This window comes from Hylobates moloch, unplaced genomic scaffold (assembly GCF_009828535.3).
Source record: "Hylobates moloch isolate HMO894 unplaced genomic scaffold, HMol_V3 SCAFFOLD_9, whole genome shotgun sequence".
NCBI lineage: Eukaryota > Metazoa > Chordata > Mammalia > Primates > Hylobatidae > Hylobates > Hylobates moloch.
In genome coordinates, this window is record NW_026652284.1 from 80,806,877 (window position 1) to 80,830,610 (window position 23,734).

The window sequence follows — 23,734 nt, forward strand, 5'->3', positions numbered from 1 at the left end:
CTGCCATCCCAGCCACAAGCCCCACAGACCCAAGGAGACACCCCCTGATCCATTCACATTCGGAGCGGGAAGGAAGACCAGGTTGGCTTTCACAGTAGGACTTAACTGTTGTGAGAATGGAAGCATGTGGATTAGAGGCAGGAATATTGGTGCCCAGATACCCTTTGAGCCTATTTGTTCATTCATTCATTTGAGTAGAGCTGCTGAGGCCTACTATGTGTCAGGTTGGATGCCAGGCCCTGGAGACAGAAAGGTAAGTAGGCCAAAGTTACTGCTGAGCCCACCGTGAAGAGACAAAGCAAGTTGAAGCGATGACAGTCCAGTGTGGTAGGCACGGAGGTGGGAGCCTGGCCCACATGCTGTGGGATATGTTGGAGGATGGGCTCCCAACTCAGTCACACAAGATAGGGAAGAATTCCTGGAAGAAGCAACAGTGAAGCTGAGGCCTTGGGCTTGGTTTAAACCCCGGACTCCCACTTGGTCTGTCTGTACAGCCCATTTCTTGTCCTATCCACATGTGCTCCTCTGCCTCTTTCCTCTGCTGATTTCCATCCCTGTCCACCCCCCGTATCAAGCCTCTTTTACTTCTAAATCTTTGTTGAGTGTTGACTCTGTGCACTAAGCTAGAAGCAACCATTACCTCCCAGCAACCCTATGAGATAATGAAGTCAGACCACCTGGCTTCAAACCCCAGCTCAGCCACTGCAAGCCATGAGATCTGGGGCAAGTTAGTGAACCTCTCTGTGTCTGTTTCCCTAACTGTACACTGAGCCTAATGATAGTACACACTCCACAGTGTGGGTGTGAGGTCTAAATGAGTTAATATATGTGAAATGCACAGAGAGACATCAGGGATATATTCAGAGCTGCATACATGTTAGCTCATATTGTGGTAGCCTCCACTTTATAGATGAGGAAGTCGAATTCAGAGAAGTTAACCATTTGTCCAAAGCCACACAACTGGTAACAAGTCAGAGGCAGGATTTGAAGTCAGGGTTTCTGCCTTCATGTCCAAAATTCCCTTTTCCATGACACCACAGCTGTCTACTCTACAGCTGCCTCTGATACCATCTCTGGTTCAGAGTCCTACCTGCCCCTGCGGCTAAGGTCGTGACCTCCTGCCGTGCTATCTCAGCTCTGTCCCACCAACCTATTGCAGCAGCTGAGCCTGGTCCTGTCCACCACAGCCCACATCTGGGCACCAGAACACACAAGAGTTTGGGCCCCCAAGACCACTCTCAGCCTGAGCCCTGCCTATTCAAACTGGCTGTTCTTGTGCAGAGAAGGAAGCAGTCATCTGAGTGGCAGGAAGGGGACATGAAGAAGGCAACTGAGAAAGCTGCAGTGTTGAAATGAGAGAAGTGTCAAGGTGTCATAGTGGAGGCATGGAGTGGAGCCAGGCAGGTGGAGTGAGGCTAATAGGTACACAAGGATTCCAAATAAAGGCAAACTTCTCCCTTTTGGAGGTGTTTTTTATTTTTTATTATTATACTTTAAGTTTTAGGGTACATGTGCACAATGTGCAGGTTTGTTACATATGTATACATGTGCCATGTTGGTGCGCTGCACCCATTAACTCGTCATTTAGCATTAGGTATATCTCCTAATGCTGTCCCTCCCCCCTCCCCCCACCCCACAACAGTCCCTGGAGTGTGATGTTCCCCTTCCTGTGTCCATGAGTTCTCATTGTTCAATTCCCACCTATGAGTGAGAATATGTGGTGTTTGGTTTTTTGTCCTTGAGATAGTTTGCTGAGAATGATGATTTCCAGTTTCATCCATGTCCCTACAAAGGACTACAAGAAAAAAACAAACAACCCCATCAAAAAGTGGGCAAAGGATATGCACAGATACTTCTCAAAAGAAGACATTTATGCAGCCAAAAAACACATGAAAAAATGCTCATCATCACTGGCCATCAGAGAAATGCAAATCAAAACCACAATGAGATATCATCTCACACCAGTTAGAATGGCGATCATTAAAAAGTCAGGAAACCACAGGTGCTGGAGAGGATGTGGAGAAATAGGAACACTTTTACACTGTTGGTGGGACTGTAAACTAGTTCAACCATTGTGGAAGTCAGTGTGGTGATTCCTCAGGGATCTAGAACTGGAGGTGTTTTTTTTGTTGTTGCTGTTTTGTTTTTGTTTTTGTTTTGGAGACAGGGTTTTGCTCTGTGGCCAGGGCTGGAGTGCAGTGGTATGATCACAGCTCATTGTAGCCTCAACCTCCTGGGCTCAAGCAACCCTTTGGAGGCTTTTTATGTGACTTTCTAATGCTAACTAAGGCACTGAGCACTAATTTCAAATGGAAATTCCTGCAATTATCCTAAACATTCTCATAACAACCCACTAGATCCGTATTAAGTCTATCCTGTAGTCCTTCCAGCCATTTGATAGAAATTGACCAGGGGGTCAGAAATCGGGAATCAGAGTCTCCAAGTTCTGTGCTTGCCCAGTGACCTTGGAGAGATGTTTGTCTTTTTAAGAATCTGCTTCCTCATCTGGAAACCAAGGGAAATTTTACAGTTTTCCTCTGAGGGGTATTTTTGAGGGTAGTTGTAGACCGTCTTCCAAGTACAAAGCCTCAGATATGCAGAAAGAGAGCTGGCATTTCAGAAAATGTGGAGCTCAAGTGTTTTCAAATCCATTATTATTTCCATCTAGGAGCATTTTTTTTTAAAGAGGCCAGGTTAGTTCCAATGGATTCAATACTGTGTTCATCCACTCCTGAGTAACAATAATCAAATTCTTTATTTATTTGAGTTTTGTTTGAGACATTTCAGCCCATTATCCTTCAGCTGGGCCACTGAACCTACACTCAGAAATGAGAACCAGCTGACTAAATAAATAGTTGCATATGGAAAAGAAGCAGGAAACACCTTTCCAAAACTAATAATATTAACAAACTTCCAAGAGACACACAATCCATAATTAATGACTATTTTGGGGGAAAAAAAGACATAAACCTTGGAATTTGAAATATGATTCTGAGAACAGCCCGGTGTGTTTTTTCTTGCTCAGAATCTGTCCACCCTTTTTTTTTGGCCTCTTTCCCTTCTGACAGCCACATTAATTCTAATTCTTTCTCTACATGTCTGTAGTCTGCAAATTTAGATACTGGGATTCAATACTTCTTGCCTGAACTCCCAGAGTCGCCAGTCGACAAAGGCTTATTAAAAACCTCAGTAAGTCATGTGACCAGACAGAACTGATTCTAGCTCAGCCCACAGGAAGGGTAGCCTTGCTCTCAGAAACCAAATCTCTGTCAAGGCTGCCTTTGGGGTCAGATTCAGTGACATTGGACTCTATGCTGGGGTAGACCCAATCAGTGTGCCTAGGCCAAGATTCAGCAGGCCACAGATGCTTGTGGAATGAGCTTGACCTCCTGGAGTCACTCCTTAAGAGAAGCACCCAGCCTACATCCCTGGGTTGTCCCACATCCAACACAGCCCATATAATGCTGAAATTCATATGCCATTTACTAACCTGTGCCAGATCATCATATCACCTTCCCCTCTTTCTCTTAAGTGTGATAGAAATGGCTAGTTGACCCCTGAAAAGTCATGATCTCCTTGACTCCTTGATCTGTATAGCATGAATTTGCTGTTGAGAAGCAGGTGACTAACCAGGAACTCCATTTCCCAGCCTCTCAACCCACCCCATGTCCTTCACTCTGGCCAGTGAAATAAGAGCCTGAGAGATGTGTCACTTTCTGGCTGAGGTGGTTAAGTATCCAGTGTGGCTTTCCTCACTCTCTTCCCCAGCTTGTATCACTAAAGGACAGAAGCCTGGATCCCTGAGTCACTGGGTGGAGGAAGAGCCCAGGACTGCTGCCTGACCAGGAATGTCTGATTAGAGTTTGTGTGAGCCGGAAATACACTTTTGTGTTCAGATGTTAATATCGTGGGTTTTTTATTGCAGCAGTTCGCTGTGTTGACTAAGATAATGCCCATGCAGCATTTCCTAAGCAGCGCATCTCATGATAGTGGGATTTTCCCCTGCTCCTATCTTTCTTTGTACAGAGAGCACCAGTGCTGCCCACGTGCCCTGTGGTCTTGTTTGAGTCTCTGTATACCTCTCTCTCCACCCTCCCGAATGGAACCTCGCTTTGTGAGGAGGCAGTAGAGCGTGGGCAGAAGTTACAAGCCTAGTTTCTGATCAGATTGCTTAGGTTCAAATCCTGACCCCACCACTTACAGACATGTGAAGACTTGAGCAAATGGCTTAACTTCTCTGAGCTTTAAATTCTCTCCCTCACAGAGGGAGAGTACCTTGCAGAGTCGCCATGCTGAATAAACAGAACAGTGTAAACTACCTGGCACATAATCAACACAGTAAATATTAGTATTGTTAGATAGCTGTTACCTACTGAGCCAGCTTCAGCATGATAGATATGCAGATTGACTGCAACCAATCAGCATCATCGCCACTCTTCTCTCTCCTCCTTTCTTCTGTTCATGTCAGTAATTCCCACCAGTAACGCACAACAGTTTTCTTTCATGGGTACTGGTGTTTCTTCTAGCTCTGTCCCATGGTCACCACCAACCTTCTATTCTGAGGTGCCACAACAAATTTGAAATGTGTAAGTATTTTTTTTCAGAATGAGAAAGTAGGGTGGATTCCAAGGAAGTGGCCACAAGTGTGTGCTGGATGAACGCTTACCTGCTTTGGTAGATATCTGGTCCTGCTCAGGAACAGCTGTCCTGATGGGTCAGCGCTGCCCTCCCTGCCTCCCCTCAGAGTTCTGTGTTTCCAGCTCAGCTCTTGGGAGCTTTGGTAATACAGAAAGCCAAGTGGGTAAAAGGATAAGAAGCACCCAGACTAGTATTAGAGAGGGTTTCCCCACGATTTCAGAGGCAAGAGAAGCTAGGGCATTTGTGGGTTAAGAAGGAAGCAGAAGGAAGAGACAAGGAGGGCTGAGAACTGTATTGCCTGACATCCATCTTCTTTAGGATGGCCGAGAAGTACAAATAAAGACCTTATGTGATTTCTAATTGCTTTTTGGTGGCTAGACTGTCTTTCATGTATCATGGGCTTATTCTGAGACTGGACTGTGAAGCCACAGCTTCAATAGGGTCATAACACTTTTTTGCATAGATTGACATTCATCCATCCTATAAGCAGATGATAAACCTTATTTGAGAAATTAAATGAACACTGCAGCATTTGTTCAGCTGAGTGACAGGATTGAGGGGTTCCATCGGGGGCAACAGGTGTGGCAGAGCAGTGAAAAAGGCTGGCACGTTCCCAGAGGAGGCGGCAGCCCCAACCTTGCTTCTAGCTTTCTGAATATTGAACAGGCAAAGGCCAGCACAGACAGCATGAGACAGACATCTCTGACCCCACAGAGTCTCAGGCATTCACCTCCTAATGCTATGAGTAAACCAGGGATGCCATCAGAACGTCTTGGCTATTGGCACCAGAGCCGTGACTGTCATCCCATTTCAGATTCTGGTTAGAATGCAGATAAGTTCACAGTTTACAGGCTTTGAAGCCCTAACTGAACCTTTCTCCAGGACCTGTTTGCAAGTGGCTCTTCCATGATAAGTCCTCCTCCACTGGGATTCTCATGGATTTGGGCCCAGAAGGACTTTAAAGGTCATATAGCGCAACTCCTTCATTTGAGAGAGGAGGGCACTTGAAATCCTGTGGATTCTCCTCTAACACATGCTTTGCTAACTGAGATGGTAACAGAAGCTGAACTTGGCCAGCATGCCCAAGGGGCTAGCATTTCCGTGGGTGTTAGTAGTGAAAGAGAAACATGCTCACTGGGGTCTGGGGTGCTGAGACTTCACAGCTGTGGGCTGGGATGGCCTGGAAAATGGGCTCCCTTCCTCTAGGCTGATGGTCTGAATTGCCTGTGAGTGGAGGGCATCAGGGGTCCATTGGGTGCTGGTGTCACAGGGCTGCATTTCTGTTCACTCTATCTGACCTGCCGGTGGCTTCCTGGAAAAGGCTGAGCTAATCCTCAGCAATCCTTAGCATGAGAGCTCAAAGGTGACCCATATTTCACAACAGGAGACTCGGTCCTTTGGCTTAAGTCTTCATCCTCTATTAAAATGCAAATATCCGGCCGGGCGCGGTGGCTCACGCTTGTAATCCCAGCACTTTGGGAGGCCGAGGTGGGCGGATCACGAGGTCGGGAGATCGAGACCACGGTGAAACCCCGTCTCTACTAAAAATACAAAAAATTAGCCGGGCGTGGTGGCGGGCGCCTGTAGTCCCAGCTACTCGGAGAGGCTGAGGCAGGAGAATGGCGTGAACCCGGGAGGCAGAGCTTGCAGTGAGCCGAGATTGCGCCACTGCACTCCAGGCTGGGCGATAGAGCGAGACTCCGTCTCAAAAAAAAAAAAAAAAAAAAAAAAATGCAAATATCCCTGAACAAGAGGTGCTATAGTGGGAGAGTCGAGAACTGGATGCTAGTGCCAATTCTGCTATTGGCTCCTGGGTAACCGTGGGCAGCATTCTCACACTTGGAGCCTCAGCCTGTGGGTTGTGACCTGTGGGTTTGCTTAAGAAAGTTTGCCTAGGCTGGGCCTGGTGGCTCATTCCTATGATACCAGCACTTTGGGAGGCTGAGGCAGGAGGATTGCTTGAGCTTAGGAGTTTGAGACCAGCCTGAGCAACATAGTGAGACCCTGTCTCTACAAAAAAATAAAAATTAGTTGCGGTGGGTGGCACGAACCTGTGGTCTCAGCTACTCGGGAGGTGGAGGCAGGAGGATCACTTGAGCCTAAGAGGTTGAGGTTGAGGACACTATCTCTGGGGTACCTGAAAGTGCTGCTAGGATTCTAACGTAACTATAGAAGAATGAATGACCCCTCACACTTGACTGTGGTCCTTTTCCGGAGAGCAGCTTAGGGGAAAAGGGATGTGGAGAGTAATTGGGAGACTTTGGGCTCCGAAAGGGAACTTCACAACCTGGCTCAGGGATGCACAACACAGGAAAGGAAGCGCTCACGGCTCAGAGCCCACTAGTGCTGCTGGTCTGGACAGCGACATCTTGAGCCCTTATGAGGGGGCAGCTCCGTTCCCAGACATATGTCACCCAGAGTCCAAAGCCTCTGTCACTTCAGAGGAAGCTGGAGAGATGATTCTGGAATAGCTCCTCTCTCCTGTGTGAGGCAAGGAATAAGTGAGCTCTTAAAAGGAAAGGTGCCCAGCCTGTAATCCCAGCACTTTGGGAGGCCGAGGCAGGTGGGTCACTTGAGGTCAGGAGTTTGAGACCAGCCTGGCCAACATGGTGAAACTCCATCTCTACAAAAAATACAAAAATTAGCCAGGCATGATGGTGTGCACCTATAATCCCAGCTACTTGGGAGGCTGAGGCACAAGAATCTCTTGAACCCGGGAGGCGGAGGTTGCAGTGAGCCAAGATCGTGCCACTGTACTCCAGCCTGGGCAAGAGAGAGAGAAACTCTGTCTCCAACAAATAAATAAATAAGTAAAAATAAACAAAAGAAGACATCCCCATCGGTTTTTGTTTGTTTGTTTTAAGACAGGGTCTCTGTCGCCCAGGCTGGAGTGCAGTGGTGCAAGCATAGCTCACGGCAGCCTTGAACTTCTGGGCTCAAACGATCCTCCTGCCTTCTGAGTAGCCTGTAGTCTCGGCTGGGACTGGACATGGACCACCAAGCCCAGCTAATTTTTTAATTTTTTGCAGAGGCGGGGGTCTCCCTATGTTACCTATGCTGGTTTGAACCCCTGGGCTCAAGTGATCCTTCCACCTTGGCCTCCCAAAACATTTGGATTACAGGTGCGAGCCATCAAGCCTGGCCCCATTGGGTTCTTGATAATTCTTTAATCAAGCAATTGCTCCCCAAAATTTTATACCATAAATACTCTTGCTAGTTTTCTCCAATAAAAGATGAGATGGCTTCTCTTTTGTTTGACTTCGGAGGGCCTATTACTGTTTGAATTTGAATTTGAGCTACCCCCACTTCAGGCAGAAGAGGAGTCTTTTTAATCTGCATGAGGGAGAGCTGAACTGTGTTAGGAAGGAGAATTTTGTTGTAGTTGATGTTGTGCTTAATATTGGTGGATGGTGGATGTTGGCCTTGGGACCCGTTAAGCAATTGAATGAAACAGACACCTGCCATGTTTCCTGGCTGTCCAGCAACCTTTTAAACTCACCTTTGCTCTACTTGGGAAATGTCCTGCTTTGTAAGTCCTACTTTCACCAGGAACAAACCAGAAAATTCAGTTTGCAAACTCCTCTGCCATTACAGCACAAGTAATATGAGCTGGGTTCTCCCAATCAAATTACCTGTGGGGGACCTGGACTTGGAAGTGAGGACCTTACAGAACCCACTTTGCTGGCAAGGCAGGTAATGGAGGTTTCTTTGGGAAGAAATGTGGTTAAGATGGCATCAGTGGAGTTGCCTGGCTGGGAGCTTTTGCCCTGGTGGCAGCTGCTTCCTCATCAGGACAGGGCTGTAGCATGGATTTGGATATCGTTCTATGAAATTGCTTCTCCAGGCTCCTGCTAAGTCTGTGAGCTAGCCAATTCCCTTTCCATAAACTCCTTTATTTTTGATTACCAGGGCCGGCCTTTGTGGCTTTCTGTTGAAAGCTTCAAAGGATTCAACAATCAACCCCTAACTGAACGACTCCTCCTCACAGGTACTCTGTGCCCTGAGATTGCCACAGCAGCAGGAGGCTCAGCCAGACCTCCAGGAGTTCCCCTTCTCAAACCTCGTTCCTCACCATATCTTTCCTGTCTATTCACTCCAGGCCTCCCACATGGTCCTGTTGAGTTTATCCCCTCCTGTTGCCGCACTAACGGCCACTCTGTGGGAAATGCAATGGTTTTTAAAAACCACCTGAGTCGCCTGGTTTTAAAGAATCAGCCTGGCCTGAGGGAGGCACACGTCCTCCATTCCAGGGATAGAGACCAGGTGCTCCTCCAGGATGGCAGCCCCCCAAGAACCTGCTTGGGGGTTTCAACTCAGTTTCCAAATACCTGGGCCATCATTCCTTACACAGAGCCTTTGACATCTTCTTGCTTAGATAATTCACCACTAGCCCATGCTAGAATCCAAAGAAATGCCCAGTTAGGTAATTTTTGTTTGTCTCCAGTGTGAAGTATTTCCAGAATGTAAACACTACAAGGACAGAGATGTGTTTACTGATACAGTCATCCCAGTGTCTAGAACTGTCCCTGTCACCTAATGAGGTACTCAGTAAATCACTGTTGAATAAATGTAGGAATTTATTTAAACTGCAATCTGCCAGATAATGGCCTAAAACAGCAGTCCCCAAACTTCTTGGCGCCAGGGACTGGTTTAGTGGAAGACAATTTTTCCACAAACAGCAGCAGGGCCGGGGTGGGTGGAGGAGGGATGGTTTCGAGACGAAACTCCCACCTCAGATCATCAGGCATTAGAGTCTCATAAGGAGTGAGCAACCTAGATCCTGCGCATGCACAGTTCACAATAGGGTTTGCATTCCTATGAAAACCTAATGCCACTGCTGATCTGACAGGATGTGGTGCTCAGGTGGTAATGCTTGCTCACCTGCCACTCACCTCCTGCTGTGCAGCCCAGTTCCTAACAGGCCACAGACCTGTACCAGTCAGTGACCCAGGGGTTGGGGACCCCTGGTCTAAAACAGATTGAAATAGAAATGAACATCACTTTGAAAATTTGGTATGCCTTAACAGTTTCACAAAAAATATATCTACAGTATATCTATCCATCTGTTCTAGAAGTCTATAGCCATGGAGGGGGAGGCCCAGTGTATGGTCTTTGTGGAGAAGATGGGCTCTTTTTTTTTTTTTTTTGAGACAGGGTGTCACTCTGTTGACCAGGCTTGAGTGCAGTGGTGCATTCATAACTTGTTGCAGCCTTGAACTCCTGGGCTCAAGGGATCTTCCCGCCTCAGCCTGGTAGCTGGGATTACAGGTATATACCACTAAGCCCAGCTAATTTTTAATTTTTTTGTAAAGAGGTAGTTTTGCCTTGCTGCCCAGGCTGGCCTCAAGCAATACTCCTGCCTCGGCCTCCCAAAGTGTTGGGATTACACGTGTGAGCCATTGCACCTGGCCTGGTTACCTCTTTGTGATATTTTTTGGTATCAACTACTAATTAAAATTTGTTGGTATTTGGTACATTTTTATTCTAGAAAGCCCTGCAAAATCTCTACTATTTGCAAATAGTAGAGATTTGTCTTCTTCTTCTTCTTTTTTTTAGAAAAAGGGGGCAACAGTGTATATTGACATTTTTAGTTTTAAGCCTGCTTGAAACTGGTCTTTAATGTCTATATAAATTTAATACAAGCTTCCTGGTGACATCACCCTCTTGCTGTGGCCTTTGGGAGATAGTGGAGAGTCTCACATCAAGTGCATTTTTAGTCTGTGGTTGACAAGCATGTTGAAGCTTTTGCATGCATCACCTCAGTTATCCTTCAAGGACCTTGAAAGATACAAGTCATTTAATAATCTCCATTTGACCAATAAAGAAAGTGGTGCATAGAGAGGTTAAATTACTTGCTAGTGAATGGTGGAGCCAAGATTCCAATCCAGTCCAGCTGACACCAGAACCTGTGGACCTGACCATCGAGTGTTCTGAAACTGGTAGACCAGAGGGCTTCTGGGGCCCCTCTAGTGTCTATGTACAGTAGAAAATGCTCAAAGATGATTGTCATCCCCAAATATTCAGCCTCTACCATAAGCCTCACAGCATCTACTAGAGGCACGATGATAACTTAGCCTAGGCAATAGTCATTGCTTCTAGGATGTTATTCTCTAGTCTTACACTCTAGCATGCCCCATCCACACAAATGCAACCTTTTAAAACCAATATTTCGCAGCTGGGTGTGGTGGCTCACACCTGTAATCCTAGCTGCTTGGGAGGCTGAGGCGGGAGGATCACTGGAACCCAGGAGTTTGAGACTAGCCTGGAAAACATAGTGAGACCATGTCTCAAAAACTAAAATCAAATCAAGTATCTCTAGAAAATTCTCCGTGTGCTCACTCAACAGAACACAAAGGCTCAATTTCCCATCTTAGCTTTTAGCTCAAATGTTCTATGTCTTCTAACCTTGCTCTAAGCACATTGAATCCACTTTCAGAATTTCTTTGATGCCAGAGTTACTCTGAATTGCCAACTGACCTCAATGGTAAAGGTTTGACAGCAACATTATTTGCTTTAAGTTGTCAGCAGGAAATACTTTATCACCACTTACTCCAATATTTCAAATTTATCTTCAATTTGCTTAAGAAAGTTTGCCTAGGCTGGGCATGATGGCTCATTCCTATGATCCCAGCACTTTGGGAGGCTGAGGCAGGAGGATTGCTTGAGCCTAGGAGTTTGAGACCAGCCTGAGCAACATAGTGAGACCCTGTCTCTACAAAAAAATAAAAATTAGCTGCGGTGGGTGGCACGAACCTGTGATCTCAGCTACTCGGGAGGTGGAGGCAGGAGGATCACTTGAGCCTAGGAGGTTGAGGTTGCAGTGAGTTGTGATTGCACCACTGCACTCCAGCCTGGGTAACAGAGCAAAACCCTGCCTCAAACAGGAAAGAAAAAAAAGAAAGTTTGCTTGAGTAGTTTAAACGTTTGTGGGAAATGGAGTGGTGTGGGGGATGAAGTGTGTTTCTTCCTTTATTTTCCAATTCCTTCACCTCTTATCCATCAAAAGTAAGGATATGATATGATGTAGCTCTGTGTCCCCACCCAAATCTCATCTTGTAACTCCCATAATTCCCACATGTTGTAGGAGGGGCTGGGTGGAAGATGATTGAATTATGGGGGTGGGTCTTTCCCATATTGTTCTCATGATAGTGAATGGGTCTCACAAGATCTGATGGTTTTAAAAATGGGAGTTTCTTTGCACAAGTTCTCTTTTTGCCTGCTGCCATCCACGTAAGATGTGCCTTGCTCCTCCTTGCCCTTCTGCCATGATTGTGAGGCTTCCCCAGCCACACCGAACTGTGAGTTTTTCCTTTGTAAATTGCCCAGTCTCAGCTGTGTCTTTATTAGCAGCATGAAAACGGACTAATGCAGGATGTAATTTGCAGACTATTTTAAAGATAACAGCATCTCAATCATAGAGCTCTTTTAAAATTAACTGTGAATATAAATGATTTTTCAGATGCTACAAACATATTAGTATGTTTGTGGAGAAGCTTGTTGTCATTGTCTAAGGCCCAGGTATAAGCGGGGCTTTGTTGAGATTAAGTCAGCTGATGAAGGCTCTTATTTTTACTTCCATCTTTTTTCACAAGAATGACACTTACGGACAGTTTCCTTCTTAGGATGCTAAGCTGAGAGCATCTCCCAGGAGAGGAGTAAATGTTGTCCTTGGCTGATTCTGTATGGAAGCTCTTGACCTGGTCTGCTTGTGTTCCATTCTGCTACCCAAAGTCAAACCTAAAAATACAAATCTGAAATTATAGCCAGCACCAGGGTATAAAAAAACCAAGAACCAATAAAACCATTTCCACTTCTTTGCCAGAAGAGAAAGTCATCCCCAAATAGAGGATATGGATGCTTAGGTTTCAAAGAAAGGCCAAGAAAGGGTAACCCAGCACAGCTGAGGCGGGTTTTTTTGTTTGTTTTGTTTTTGGTGGGGGGTCAGGGGGGTGTGGGGTGTGGAGTGCTGACTTCTCACACTCCTAAGAGGTTGCTAAGCAGGGCATCTCATTAAATGCCCGGCAATGGAAATCAGCCAAGTGTTCCCAGGGAGGGGGCCCTCTCCTAGTCCTGGGCTCCCCTAGGAAAATAGATCTTAACAAAGCTCTTGATTATTTTGCCATGTCCATGATTTAGCATTTTTCCTGGAGTTGGGAAACAGCTGAGAACATTGAGCAAGTCCTTTTTGCTCATAGATAATTCCTTTAGTTTGGTTCTTACCACTTTTTTGAAACCAGGGACTGGCTCCAGCCCGTTCCTTATACGGATGGCACCTCTAATTTGGTTTCAGTTTGATTTATGCCAGGATCTAACTCACTATGGAGCTCAACTAAGAATTTTACAAACACTTTTTGATGCTAATGATATGTGTCTCACAATCTAGGCATCTGGATGTAATGTCAAACAAATATTACCCACCACAAAAACCAGCTGGATCTGTTTGTGGTTACTTCAGCCCTGAGCAGTTCTTTCTTTAAAGGCTCTGACCTGATAAAGTAGCTTTTGGCCCCATCAGGCTGCTGGCTAGGTGAGATAAAGCGATCCCTGAACCATTTGCTCTTTTTTCTCAGACCTACACTCTGAAGCTGGATGGCCCAGCCCCTCCCCAGCACAAAAACGTCATGTGATCCTGTCTGTTGAAATGCTTTTCTCTGGGCCAGTTTCTCCACATAAGCAATGCAGGATTAGGATATGATGCTTGTTTGCTTGGAGATCCAGGTGGTATTTGGAAGTGGCTTGCACAATCGCATCCCTATGGGAACTTACCTCCCATATGCTTTTGGGAAAGTTTCCCACTCAACTCCATCCACCCTGAATATAAAATAGAGGTCACAGTGGTTGATTCACCAGCATTTTCTTTTTTTTTTTTTTCTGAGACAGAGTCTGGCTCTGTCCCCCAGGCTGGAGTGCAGTGGCACCATCTTGGCTCACTGCAAGCTCTGCCTCCCAGGTTCACGCCATTCTCCTGCCTCAGCCTCCCGAGTAGCTGGGACTACAGGCACCCACCACCACGCCCTGCTAATTTTTTTTTTTTTTTTTTTTTGTATTTTTAGTAGAGACAGGGTTTCACTATGTTGGCCAGGATGGTCTCGAACTCCTGACCTCGTGATCCGCCCACCTTGGCCTCCCAAAGTGCTAGGATTACAGGCTTGAGCCACCGTGCCCGGCCTTCACCAGCATTTTCTAACCAAAGTTTCTTTACACTGTTTTTATATTACCCACAATCCTATTACAGCAATCACACTCACTATGCATACAAAGAATCATTAAACCTTTTTCATGCAAGATCTCATTTCCTTCTCATAACTGCCCTGTGAGCTGGGTATCACTGTTTTTTAAATGGGAACGGGCAGGGGAATCTGAGGAAGAGTATGGTGGGTTAGCTTCCTCAAGAGCACACAGTTTATAAATAACAGAGCCACCACTAACCCAGGTCTGTCTGATCCCCAAATTCATGTTCTTAATCATGACCCCAGGCTGCCTGTCAAGTCAGGGTTAATGATAGAGAAAAGAAACCCAAGTTTTATATAATTGATACAAGTTATGTGACATGAGAGGCTCAAATGAATAGTTCTTATTCATTCCGAGATCCCTCTCTTGGGGTCATGTTTCTCCCTTTCCCGGGATGCCGGAGGGCATAAAAAGGGTCAAAGATCATCAGCTGAGGGATCATCTTGTAGCGAAGCTGTTGGTGCTGCCAATATGACCAGTGCTTTTACTGTGAGTTCCAGAATGTCCAGCTACCAGCACCCAGACACCTGCGGGGGGTTGTGATAGCAGAGCGGCCTGGTGGGCTTCATGGAGGGGGTTTTTCAGTCCTATATTGTCCTGGCCTTAGCAGTCTCGGAGAGGTTTATGCTTTTTGAGTGTAGATTAGACTCCCTAGCTCTGTTTCCACCCACACTCCTCCAACAGAAACTCACAGAAACCTTTCCCACCCTTTCTGCCTTGACCACACAGCCGAGGACTCCCCAGAAACAGCCCGAGCTTGTTGCCAGTGAGGCTAAGAGCAGAGCGCCTGATGCAACAGGGTCTCAGGTTACCAAGACTTCTCTCCCTTGTATCCTCATTCTGCGGGACATTTTTAGTGGCTTATAAGTTTTAGCATAAATAATTAAAACTAGGTTAGCCTTGTCAGAAATAAACAGATGCAGCATGAGCTATCGTTCAGCCTTGGAGGGCATGTGTATTTTGTGTTTCTTGCTGATTCATAAACGTTGGTGATGCACAGGCCCCCATTCCAAGGGTCACATTCCTGGATCTGTTTCACATGACTGTGAGTTTTATTCCCTTCAACCAAGCAGCTACCTGGACCTGGGGCAAGCTGGTACCGCCAGTGTGCCCAGGGGCAGCTGTGAGCTGTAAACCCATGGTTCTGGGTTAATGTTTGCTGATGTTTATATCTTCCCTGATAGGTGGATGGAATTTGCCTAATGATTGTGTTTCCTTGAAAAGTTAATCAGTGTCTAAGTGAGCCAGTCACAGACCACCTCAGAAGTACAGTGACGTTGGACTCCCAGCACTTTTCCCCCAAGGCCACGTCCCTGGGGTCAGAGTGACAGGAAAGTTGCAGTGAGCAATAGATGTGACCAGAGGGACCTGGGGGCTCTCTTAGTGGTTGTCTCTTGCACACCTTTTGCAAAGCTCTGGAGTCCAGATGTAAGGGGCACACCCACAAGGCATAATGTGGCCTGGTCCACCAGCACTCCCAGCCATAGCCCTGCTTTCTTCGGGCCCCCTTATCACTTTAAATAGGGGACCTCTGTGCCCACGTCATCAGGCCTTTTCATCCTGGGGTTGTCAGCCAGAAGGGATCCCTTCCTTCCTGAAAACATATCTCAAGCGTGTATGCTGTGCTGGATCTTTATGATACTGAGAGGAAGAAAACAGATGAGATCTCAGCCCTCAAGCTGCTAATAGTTGCGAGAAGGGAGGTGAAAAGGCAGTTACAATCCAGGGCACTGGGAGCTTCAGTAGGGAGCCAGGGGCTGTGGAGAGCAAAGGTGCAGCCCCGAACACAACCTTGGAGATCGGGGAGGCCACTCAGAGGAAAATGATGAAGTCTGAGCAGAACCTGGAAGGCAGATAGGGAGTTACCAGCTTGGTGAATGTGGTAATCTCCAAAACATCTTCATCCTAATCACTGGAACCTATCAATGTCACCGTATGGGGCATACAGAACATTGCAGATCTGACTGAATTAAGGGTTTTGAGGTAAGAGGTTGTCCTGGATTATCGGGGCAGCTCTGCATGTATCACCGGAGTCCTTAGAAGAGGGAGGTAGAAGATTTGACCACAGAGGAAGAGAAGGCCTTGTGACCTCACTGACAGAGATTGGAGGGTGTGCTTTGAAGCAGGAAGGGCCAAGTCTTGGAACACAGGTGGTCTCTAGAAACTGATGAAGGCAAGAAAACAAGCGTCACCCTCAGAGCCTCCAGAAGGAGCCAGCCTGGCGCCTTCTGGCTTCCAGAGCTCTGACCTACTAAATTGTTTTTTGTTTTTGTTTTTGTTTTTGAGACGGAGTCTCACTCTGTTACCTAGGCTGGAGTGCAGTGGCACGATCTGAGCTCATTGCAACCTCTGCCTCCCCAGTTCAAGTGATTCTCCTACCTCAGCTTCCCAAGTAGCTGAGATTAAAGGTGCCTGCCACCACACCCCACTAATTTTTGTATTTTTAGTAAAGATGAGGTTTCACCATGTTTGGCCAGGCTGGTTTTGAACTCTGACCTCAAGTGATCCACCAGCCTTGGCCTCCCAAAGTGCTGGGATTACAGGTGTGAGGCACCACACCTGGCCTGTTTTGTTTTAAGCCACAAAGTCTGTGGAAATTTGTAACAGCCTCAATAAGAAACTGATCCAGTGGGGTGGGGCCGGGGGGATGGGCGTGACCCAGGAGGAGGGAAAAACAGGGCCACAGGCTGGGCATGACACATCTTGTTACCCATGCAATGTTGGAGTCAGAGAGTGGAGAGAGTGGTGTGGGGAGAGTGCAGGCTGAAGAGTTACCTAAGGTCAAAATCCTGACCTGTGAGCCAAGCCATAGATTTGGGATTTCTACTGAGGGCACTGGAAGTCACTAAGAGCATCTGAATGGTGAGTGAGGAAGATGCGTCTGGCCAGCACTGTGGGGCCCCAGTTGAGGAGTGGGGAAGTGGCATCACACTAGTTAGAGAGGCCACAGGGGAGGCTGTCGCCACCATTCAACCCCGGATCTGTGCCTCTAGAGCTCCACTAGAGTTCCAGGCTCTCCTCTGAAGTTCCGAGGACCTAGGGCAACTCCATTTCATTCCATAAACTCGAGTCGTTCTTGACTTGTATAGGGTTATCCCAGTTTGTTCTTTATGATCCTTGCCCACAAATGGCGCTGGTTAGGCCTGAATTTTTGAGATATAAAATTAGGCTGTTCAGGTGGATTTTTCCAGCTGTAGCTTGTGTGGCCAGAAAGAGGAACCTAAATAACTTGTGAGAGCAGCTGGGCCTGGGACTGGCAGGCTGAAACTCGGGGTCTACGAAGTGAGTTCCCATGTCTTTACTGGCCCCACTCAGATATGAATCTATGGCTGCTCAGGCTGTCTGGTTTTTGGACCCTTTATTCAGGTGCCAAGGGCCCAGCCAGCATGTAAGTTTTCTTGTACTCTTCTAGATGCCTGTAAATACAACTTGCCACAAGGGCTACCAACCTAAATGCCTACTGGGGCCAGTCAAAACACAATAGAGAGTGGCTGGACCTGAGAATCACTGGAGAGTTCTCATCCTGCCCAAAAGCATTTAAATCCAAATGTTCAAAAAATACATTTGAGGATCCCATTCAGCCTTCAGCCAATTTTGTAATCCTGGTGAGACTACATCCTTGTCAACATCATCCTTCTCTCACAGTCTCATCAAGAAGCAGGTATTTTAAAAAGGAAATCCCACCACTGTAGGTTTTTTTTTAAAAAGTTGATTTGTGGTATAGGGGTGGTTGGAGAAGGAGCATCTAGTTGGGGCAGGTGTTAGCATTTTCCTGATGTACAGGCCAGAGCATTCTGACATCAGCTCTCACTCCTTGCCACCTCCAGCTGCACCAGCCAAGGTTTAGGCAATGTTTAAAGGGCACTTTAATAATAAACTAAACCACTTGGAAATCATTGGTTCAATACATGAACTTAAGGCTGGGATATGTGACCAAGGAAAAAAGCATTTGAGAAAATAGGCTTTTTCTCTGAGGTAATGGTACTGTGGCAGCCTTTCAATCATAAATAAAAGACAGCGAAAGCTTCATAACAGGATGTCCTTATTTAACAAAATGTCTAGGGGTGCTTTCAGCCTAGTGATTGGAACTCATGATAAAAGTTTAGGCAAGCTCACTTACAGGAGTAAGAGAAATAGGTGGTGAGGGAAGGTGATGACAATGAAGTAAATTAGCAAAGAACGAGAGGCTTGAAGACCACAATTTATGGCTTCTGTTTATAGTTTTGGTATCTTCAGTCTGGCAAAAAGTCAGTATATAAATTAAAATGTAATTTTAAAAGCAAAATCTACTAAAACTGCAAAGAAAGCAGGAAGGAAGAGTAGGGGAAAAGAAAAGATTAGACAAACTAAAAACAAATAATAAATAACTACATCAACAATTACATTAAATGTACATTGACTAAAACACTACAGTTAAAAGTCAAGGGTTGTCAGATTGGAAAAAAAATCAAGACCCAATTTTATGCTATCTGCAAGCACAGAACAAATATAAAGTCAGAAATGGGTTGTAAATATAAGGGTGGAAAAAGAGATACTACCTAAATTATTTTATAAAATAGAATAGGAGAGAATACTTCCCAATGCACTTTATGAGAGCATCCAAACCCAAAGAAGGCTGATACCTGATACCTAAACCAAAGAATGCTATTATAATAAAAGTAAATTACACATCAATATTTTTAGTGAATTTGGATGTATAAAATTCTTAACTAACTACTAGCAAGTTGAATCTCAAAAGTAAGAAGATAACTCCATTAAACATGGGCAAAAGATGTGAACAGATACTTCACAAAAGAAGACATACTACTGGCCAATAAGCATGTGACAAAGTGCTCAATGCCATTAATCATCAGAGAAATATAAATTAAAATCATAATAAGATACCATTACATACCTACCTGAGAGGCTAAGATTAGGAAAACTGAAAAACTAAATGTTGGAAGGATGTCATGCAACCAGGACTCTCACACACATCTTTAGTAGGAGTGTAAAATGCCACAACCACTTTTGAAAAAATGTCTGTCAGTTTCTTATAAAACTAAACATATGCCTACACTACAACTCAGCAATTCTACTCCTAAGTATTTATGTAAGAGACATAAAAACCTATAACTTCAAAAACCTTGTACAAGTTCACGGCAGCTTCATTTATAATAACAAAAAAGGGGAGACAACCCAAATGTCCTCAACAAGAGAATCAGAGCACAAACTATGATATAGTCATATAAATGAAATAAAATCAATAAGAAAAAGGAATTAACTACTTTTTTTTTGAGACAGGGTCTGGCTCATTCACTCAGGCTCAGTCACAAGCCTCAACCTCCAGGTCAAGTGATCCTCCACCTCAGCCTCCTGGATAGTGAATATAACACCATCCAGTATTTATATATATATATATATATATATATGTATTTGTGTATGTGTGTGTGTATATATATATGTGTGTGTGTGTGTATACATATACATATATATATACACACCAACCATATATATATATATATATATATATATAGTAGCAACAAATTTTTGCCATGTTGCCCAGGCTGGTCTTGAACTCCTGGGCTCAAGCAATCAGCCTACCTTGGCCTCCCAAAGTGCTGAGATTATAGGCATAAGCCACTGTGCCAGGCCTGAACTTAACTACTTTTTTGAAACTTTTCTTAAGAAGAATAAAACATTAAAATACTATTTTAAGTGACAAAAGAGTAGATACTGAACAATGTCATTTATATGAAATTCTAGAACAGGCAAACCTAATCATCTAAGGTAGAAAAAAAGTCAGAATAATGTTTGTTCTGGAAGTGGGAATACAGATTTAGGTATTTGGGAATGCTTTAAGGTAATGGAAATATTCTGTATCAGATGAGGGTTTGGATTACACAGGTATGTGAATTTGTCAAAGTACATTGAATAGTAGACTTATGATTTGTGCATTTGAGGTTTTTTAATTTTTTTTTTTGGAGGCGGAGTCTCGCTCTGTCACCCAGGCTGGAGTGCAGTGGTGCAGTCTTGGCTCACTGCAAGCTCCGCCTCCTGGGTTCAAGCAATTCTCCTGCCTCAGCCTCCTGAGTAGCTGGGACTACAGGTGCCCACCACCACGCCCGGCTAATTTTTTGTATTTTTAGTAGAGATGGGGTTTCACCGTGTTAGCCAGGATGGTCACGATCTCCTGACCTCGTGATCCACCCGCCTTGGCCTCTCAAAGTGCTGGTATTACAGGCGTGAGCCACCGCACCCGGCTGAGGTTTCGTAATTTTTTAAAAAGAACTGCTGGGCCCAGCACTTTGGGAGGCTGAGGTGGGTGGATCACTTGAGCCTAGGAGTTTGAGACCAGCTTGGGCAACTTAAGGAGACCCCATCTCTACTCATCCCAAAGAAAATTAGCCAGGTATAGTGGCATGAGCCTGTGGTCCTGGCTACTCAGAAGGCTGAGGTGGGAGTATTGCTTGAGCCCAGGAGGTTGAGGCTGCCGTGAGCCATGATTGCACCACTGCACTCCAGCCTAGGTGACAGAGCAAGACTCCATCTCAAATAAATAAATATATAACAAAATTAAAAAATACAAAACAGCCATTCACAAACATTGAACTTTAGATAATGATATGCATGCTAAAGTATTTATGGGTCAAGGATACTGAGGTCTGCCACTTACTTAGAAATGCATCAAAAAGTTAGGATGGAAGGATGTTTGGATAGATGGTTGGATAGATAAAGGATAAAGCAAATACTATAGCAAAATGTTAACAAATTATAATGTAGAGATAGGGCATATGCATGATTGCTGTATAATTCTTTCAACTTTTCTGTATGTTTTGAAATTTTTCATAGTAAAATGTTGGGAAAAAGGAGTAAAAAATGTGGTTAGGTGGGAAGAAAAATGAAGAGAGAGTTTTAGGATATATAGGAAACCAAAGGAATATATGAGCAAAGTGAGGCATATTGAGAGGTCTAGGGCACAGTTTCCAAATCTGCCTTTTCCCCAAAATATCCTAGAGAGCCTTTCAAAAATGTGGATACCTCAGTTCTACTCATAGAAGTCCTGATTAAGTAGATCTGGGATGAATCTGGGAATCAATTTTAAAAGCTCACTAGTTGATGATCATCCCTATTGGCTGTTGGTCTAACAGGCCACACATAGTTGCTTTTCTCTACAAGGAGTATCATGAAAGATACTACGTACAAGCAAAAACAATCGACATTTTCATTTTTAATAATCTCTCTTCCCCAGGCTAAACTTATACTTTAAGGACAGTGCAACACTGAGCAATTAGTAGCAACAAATTTCAGCTCATTGTCACTCCAAGTGTGATAGAGTTGGGCTGTCAAAATCTAGCCCACCTCATTCACTCACTCAAAGGAGTAGTGGTGATGCCACTGTCAGTTAGGACTACGGGGTGATGCTGAAGAGACTGTGTCAGATGATAGATGAGATGGGTCCCAGCATGTCAGACCTTGATCCTGCGGAGAGCTGGCATGTGAGAGAGGTCAGGCTGTCTCCTCACTGCCCCGACACTGTGTCAAGCTAACTCCCACCACTGTGTAGTTTCCCCAGGCTGGGGTCCCACTCCACTCCTCCCCACCTATTCCAAACCTTCACATTCTTCAAGGGCTCCCTTTTTATTAAGAATCCCCCAACTCCCACTGGGCAGAAGCCTATTGCATTGATAACCAGCACAATTCCTAGTCTGAATAATTCCTTTAAAAAAACAGAGAAATTGGCCAGGCACAGTGGCTCACACCTGTAATTCCAGCACTTTGGGAAGCCGAGGCAGACGGATAGCTTAAGGCCAGGAGTTCGAGACCAGCCTGGCCAACATGGTGAAACCCCCGTCTCTACTAAAAATACAAAAAAATTAGCCAGGTGTGGTGGCATGCACCTATAATCTCAGCTACTTGGGAGGCTGAGACATGAGAACTGCTTGAACGCGAGAGGCGGAGGTCGCAGTGAACCGAGATTGTGCCACTGCACTCCAGCCTAGGCAACAGAGTGAGACTCTGTCTCAAAAAAACAAAAACAGAAACAAAAACACTAATTGTTATTCTTTCACATTCATACTTCCTGTTCCTGTGCAAGGTATGGGAGGTGTGGTGAACATTTGTGATTCATTTTGGCTGCCCTGCATCTGAACCCCTTCCTATGTTTGTGAAATACCTTGCCTCATGCATGGGTGCCCACTTCCCCCTAAAAACCAGAAACTTCCAGATACTCTATTTCCAGCTTCCCTTGTAGCTAGGATGTGGGCATATGGCTCAGGACTCTGGCCCCAGACTTAGAGTTGACAACTAATGATGAAAAGAAACAGGAATTGTAGAGAATCTGTTCAAGTTTCAGTGGCAGCCAGAGCAGAGACTCAGGCTGTGTCGTGTGCAGAGTCCAATGCCAGGGTGCGGGTGGTGCAAACCCTGGAGTCCTGGATCTTGCTGTGATGGCAATGGGGTTATTCCTTACTCCTGTACTTATTATTCCTGTGGTGTTACCCAGTGGTGCTTCCTGCTGTATAGCCTCTCATGGTTTCTGCCTTTCTCTGAGCTTAGCTCCTCAGCCTTTCAGTTACACGTTTACTACTAAATTTATTTTCATTTCAAGTCAGCTAAAGTTGCTTGCAACTGAGTACTCTATGACAAGTAGATTTCAACTATAGAAGTATGGAAGATACTGAAAAATTGAATATTTAGGATTCAAAGTAAGGCTCAGAATCTGAGCCTTTGAGGCCAGGGGCTGTTCTGCATACCTTTTGTACCCCAGCAGACAGGCTGGCCTGTAGTGAATGCTTGGTAAATACTTGTTGATTGATTGATTTTCACGAGCATGAATGAGCATGATCCTCATGGGCCAAACATTCCCACTTCTTCCCATGCTTGTGTTATGTGCATTTCCCAGATACAGCAAGAGTCCCTTCATTTTTGGTTGTTAGTGTGTTGTCCGAGGGCTATTTCAGCCTTTTCTGATTTCCTTTTGGACTTTGACTTATGAGAAAATTATATCCAGAGGATTTAAGTTTTCTCCAGGCCGCATTCAAATACCTACTCTTCTTTTAAACTGAGCGATCCCAGACCCCAGTCAGACCCTGCAAGAGGCTCAAAAATCTAGGAGTCCAGAGAAGCAAGGTCAGCTCATTTCCAGCAAGTTCCTTGGTTAGGCATGACCCCTCACCTTGAGTAGGTGAGAAAGGCCATCCCAGTCACTGATTCCCACACCATTCCACTGGAAACTGGGAGGACTTGAGGGGAAGCTGTAGACAGAAGCCACATACGATGCCTCCAAGCAGGCCAACAGGGGATTGCCAAACAGGCTGTTTGTTGAGTAAGACTTGGCCATGACCTTTGCCATGGGATAGCCTCTCCCCGTGACATTTATGAGGACCAGATCCCCTCTGGGAGTTTACCAGCCACACCGGAAGTATACCAAGGACAGCTGACATAACTCTAATTCTAGAGAACAAAAGCCAAAATTGCCCAAAGAAGTTCTGTCTGGCCACGTCATTGTTAAAGGCCCTCAAGGTTAACTTTATTCGCTTGCCAGTGTTGGCTCTTTCTTAGCAAAAACTCATCTGTGCTGACGTCTGCCTTTCCTGAGTCATGCCAAGGGTGTCTCTGCCCAGCCAAGAATCTATGAACAGTGACCATGAATGAAACAGCTTCTTCTGCCTCCAGAAACCACTGGAGGAGCCATGCCATGTGGCTGGGTGATAACTAAAGTGTCTGTCTTCTCTTCTTTTTCTTTTTGTTGATACAGCCTGGACCCATGCCTTCATCAATCTACTGTCAGGGATAGATTGTGCATTTTCTGTACCCCAGTAGGTGGCCCCCCAAAATAGAGCAGACAATGGCTGGCCCGCAAGGGTACTGGTTTAGTTAAACAAAT